Source organism: Schistocerca serialis, chromosome 4 (genome assembly GCF_023864345.2).
Source record: "Schistocerca serialis cubense isolate TAMUIC-IGC-003099 chromosome 4, iqSchSeri2.2, whole genome shotgun sequence".
Taxonomy (NCBI): domain Eukaryota; kingdom Metazoa; phylum Arthropoda; class Insecta; order Orthoptera; family Acrididae; genus Schistocerca; species Schistocerca serialis.
In genome coordinates, this window is record NC_064641.1 from 414997227 (window position 1) to 415002226 (window position 5000).

Here is a 5000-nt window from a genome sequence, read left to right on the forward strand (position 1 = left end):
TCGGTCCCGTGCCTTGGCCTCTTACGGATCTTCCTTGCTGCGAGGCCGCGTCCGCCTTAGCGTGCTCCTCCGGGGGCGCGCGGGTGCGCGGATTCTCTTCGGCCGCCATTCAACGATCAACTCAGAACTGGCACGGACTGGGGGAATCCGACTGTCTAATTAAAACAAAGCATTGCGATGGCCCTAGCGGGTGTTGACGCAATGTGATTTCTGCCCAGTGCTCTGAATGTCAACGTGAAGAAATTCAAGCAAGCGCGGGTAAACGGCGGGAGTAACTATGACTCTCTCGCCCGTGGACTCGCGCAGAGGGGCTTCAATGTCTCCGTGGAGCCCCACCTCCGAACACCTGAGGGCATCCGCAAGCCTGACGTGGTGGCGGTCAAAGACGGCATCGCCCGCGTGGTCGACGCCCAGATAGTCGGAGACCATCTCCGGCTCGACTGGTGTCATTCCCAGAAGGCGGCCTACTACGACACGCCGTCCATCCGGCGTGCTATCTCCAACCTGCACCGTGACGTTGAGGAGGTGATTGTGTCCACCGCGACGTTGAACTGGAGGGGTGTATGGTCTCCAGCGTCGGCGAGGGATCTCGCCGCCTTAGGCTTCCGACCCCGAGAACTAGCGGTGCTGAGCACCAGAACACTACAGAGTTGCTGCAGAAGTTACAAGATTTTCGAGCGTATGACGGCTCCTAGCCCGAAGCAGCGTGTCGGCGTCGGCTAGGCTGCTGGATATTTTTCTTCGCCTTGACTCCTGGGGCCTATCCACAGGAGGAATAAACCGTCTTTGTTCTTCCTTCTTTGTGTCATTATTTTGTGTTTTTGTTTTTTGTTGTTCTTCCGCACTAATATATATGTATATGTGTATGTTAGTTTTATACTTGTATCTTGTGGTACGCCCTGTAAGTCCCCACCTCGGTGGCGGACATGGCGTCAAACACCTGCCACGCATTATATATGTATATATTTTGTGTTATTCAAATTATTTTGAATAAAGACGGCTGTTGATAGCCAAATGCCTCGTCATCTAATTAGTGACGCGCATGAATGGATTAACGAGATTCCCGCTGTCCCTATCTACTAGCTCCAGCTGTCTCATACTGTGAGCCCTCAAGCTGTGCGGGCTCTCGGTTGGTAAAAGGCAGTATGGGGAAGGATGCGTCTCAAACAGCCTCTCCTTCTCAAGTGCCCTTACCTGCCTTCTTGAGGTGGAGCTGTTAAGCCTTCGGGCAACTGAAGGGTAGGGGCGCGACAGTGTGCTGAACAACTCGTACACTGGTTCTGATAGCTGCATTCGCTGTGGTGGGATCCTGCCCCAAGTCGGCGAAGGCCACTCGCCTTGTCTTGGACCCCAAGGCATGCTCCGCCAAGCCGGGGCGTGGTGACATGTCCCCGGTCAGGTTAGATGGGTCCAGACCTCCGAACGTCTGGGGGACCGGCCCGGCACCTGAGTAGGACCGGGTCTTTGGCCTTTGGTGGGAACCTGGCCCAGTAGGGGGCGAAGGACGGAGAGTGAATCCGCTCTCCCGGAATGTGGGTGGCATTCGCCGATAAGGGAGCGGGTGAAAACTGTGGTGGTGTGGCTGTTGAAGAGGACTAGTGCGCTGTACCCACGGCGTGCTAAACCTGGCAGCTCAGTTACTGATAGCTCTTGGTCAAGGGGCGGGACCGGTGAGCGAGCTGCATATAGCCTCCCCCCATGCCAGAGAGGCCGGTCCGGGGCAAGAGACGGGCCTCCACTTTTACACTCTCTAATTATCACAATGGCGGAAAATCAAGAGAGTGTTAATGCGTTAGATACTAGCGAAGTTTCGAGCCTCGAGAATGTGTCTGTCGCTGAGCGACATTCGAAATTTCTGAGATTGCTGGATACTAGCATTAAAAATGGTAAGATAAGCAATTATGCTATAAACCATATTAGGGACTTTGTGGCCAACTGGGCAATTGCCCACTCTCAGTTAGAGGGTAGGGTAACAGAATTAGAGAAAGAAAATGAAAGACTTAGAGGTCAACCGGCCCGGTCTTATGCTGCGGTTGCTAGAGCCCCAGTTGCCAAGGCACCGACAGCGAAACAAACCATACAGGACAACATTAAGAAAGTTGCTCCCACAGTGTTCATTAAGCCTAAACCTGGTGATGACATTAAGGCTGTTAAGTCAGCATTTGAGAAGTGCATTGATCCTAAGAAGGATAAAATAAAGATAAACAATGTACGCACTGCAAAGAATGTCCTCATAGTAGAAACGGCATCACAAGAGGACTGCCAAAAGATTTTAAGCAATGAACAATTGAGCAATAAAGTGAAGTGTGAACCTCCTCGCAAGCGTCGACCTTTGATGTGTCTGTATGACGTACCTACGTACATGACAACAGACAATCTGCTAGACGCAATTTACACGCAAAATTTTGACGTGAACATGTCAAGAGGAGAATTCGATGAACAATTTAAGTTACGCTTTAAAGTAGGACCACGTGGGAAACTGACAGTACACCACGTGGTAGAAGTCTCGCCAGGTTTATGGAAATTACTAACGAGAGTGGGTCGGTTGTATGTTGGCTACTCTGCGTTGAATATAAAAGATTACCTGGCAGTGCCGAGATGCACTAAATGCCAGGACATTAATCATACAAACAAGTATTGTACGCAACCTGATATCATATGCGGCCATTGTGGCCTCTCTGGACATATTAAGAATGGCTGTCCTAATAAGGACAAAGCGGCAGTATGTGTACCATGCAAGAGACGAGGCCGCAAGTGTGGTGGACCTAAAGATTGTCCAACCCACCGAATGTTCTTAGACAGACTTGTCCAAAGAACAGATTACGGCGATATTTAAAGTGGTACAAGTCAATGCCATGCGCAGCCAGATGGTTGCACATGAGCTACGGAAGGTAGCGGAACAAGAAGGAGTTGATATTCTTTTGATACAAGAACCGAACTCCTGTGCGGGTCGAGTCCCTGGTTTTCCCGCAACAGCACAGGTGGTATCCTCAGGTGGGAACCCCATGAGTGCAATTATAGTATTGAATAAAACTATTAAAACTACGATATTAAATCAGTTCTGTACTGAGCATATTATAGTTGTACAACTAAATCTGCTGTCTTACAGTATGTACGTTGTAAACGTCTACTGCCAATTCAGACATGACATCAAGATTTATCTTGATCAGCTGAATTGGATACTAAGAGTTTTAGCCGGGCAGGCTATAATTGTAGCTCTTGATGCTAATGCTAAGTCCCCACTCTGGCACAGCGATGTACAGGACGGTAGGGGTGCGGAGCTTGTGGATTTGATAATGGAAACGCACATGTATGTGCTAAACTTGCCTGGGTACCCCCCGACCTACTCAGGGAGGGCGGGTGCAACATCAAATATTGATGTCACACTAGCAAGCGAGAGGGCAGCACCCCACGTCCATAACTGGCAAGTAAGAGAACATCTAACTGTCAGTGACCATAACTGTATAACATTTGATATAGCGCCGACCATCGCGGATGTGCCAGGCGAATGGGTGGAACGCTTCAATTATGCTCGGACAGACTGGGACCGACTCGTGCAGGTGTTCAGTCCTCCCGAGTTCGGAGAGGACATAGGTAATATTGATGAAGCTGTGGAGGAGCTGGTAAGCTCCGTGCAAACGGCTATCACACTGGCTGTACCTCGAATAGCGAGATACATCTGCAGGGAGTCCACCCCATGGACCCCTGAATTGACTGTGCTCAAACGGTCGGTCAGAAGGGCGCGAAGCAACTACCAAAGGAGCTTTGCCCATGACGAACGACAATACCACCTGCGTATTTATCGTCGTCTGAAGCAGAGATACAAGGATCAGTTGGACATTACAAGGCGCCAATCCTGGGAAAAATTTGTGAACGATCAGCTGGGAACAGACCCTTGGGGAGTTCCTTACAAAATCGTTCGAGAAAAAATAAGATCGCCCATGATTCTGTCTACGCTACGTGCTGGGGATGGAGACACGACCAAGAATTGGGAAGAAACAGCAAGGTTGCTGTTGGATACATTATTGCCTGATGACATTGAGGACCAAGACTCGCACGAACAGCGGGACATACGTCAGGCGCTGTCGATTCCGTATCTTAACGATACAAACGTGTGCCCTTTCTCAGCAGAGGAGGTAGAAGCAACCATCTACACCTTTGCAAGGAAGAAGGCGCCTGGTCCTGACGGGATCCCTGTGGAGATCTTACAGGGACTCGCACACTTGGTCGCCCCGGCACTAAGTCGTATTTACAACAGTTGTTTACAAAGGGGCTATTATCCACTAAAGTGGAAAACTGCAGAAGTTGTAGTTATCAGGAAAGGCCCTGATAAAGATCCAACAGTGCCGAAATCCTATCGGCCTATCTGTCTGCTGGATGTAATGGGCAAAGCATTTGAGAAGTTGCTGGCTGACCGTCTCCAGAGTCATCGAACTCTGTATGGTATGAGTGATAGGCAGTTCGGATTCCGAAAGGGTCGCTCCACCCAGGATGCGATCAATGAGGTTTGCCGAATTGTTCACTCTGCGACATCAAAGTATGTACTTGGCATAATGATAGACATCTCGGGGGCCTTCGACAACCTGTGGTGGCCGGCACTCTTCTCTCGCCTGCGAGAGATTGGGTGCCCGCAGCTGCTGTATGGCTGTCTGGAGGCCTACTGTGATGGAAGGACTGCTAAGATAACGGCTCCTGGAGCCGTCGTATCTAAAAGAGTATCCCGTGGTTGTCCCCAGGGATCGGTGTGTGGTCCCATTTTCTGGGATATTAACATGGAACCTTTGTTGAACGTCCTGCAGCGAGAGACTGCAGTTCTGGGAGTCGTTGCTTATGCGGATGATCTCGCAATTCTAGTAGAAGGTGACACTCGCAATGTGATCGAGGACCGATCACGACTGGTTATTGATCTAATAACCAACTGGTGTACAAAGACTAAAATGTCTATAGCACCACAAAAATCCCTATATATGCTCTTGAAAGGCAAGTTAAATAGGGACCCG

The 5000-nt window shown here is 49.9% G+C and overlaps 1 pseudogene; it reads left to right on the top strand.

Annotated features, from left to right (window-relative positions):
* Window positions 1-1103, top strand: part of LOC126475658 (large subunit ribosomal RNA) — a 3696-nt pseudogene extending 2593 nt beyond the window's left edge.
* The last annotated feature ends 3897 nt before the right edge of the window (window positions 1104-5000 follow it).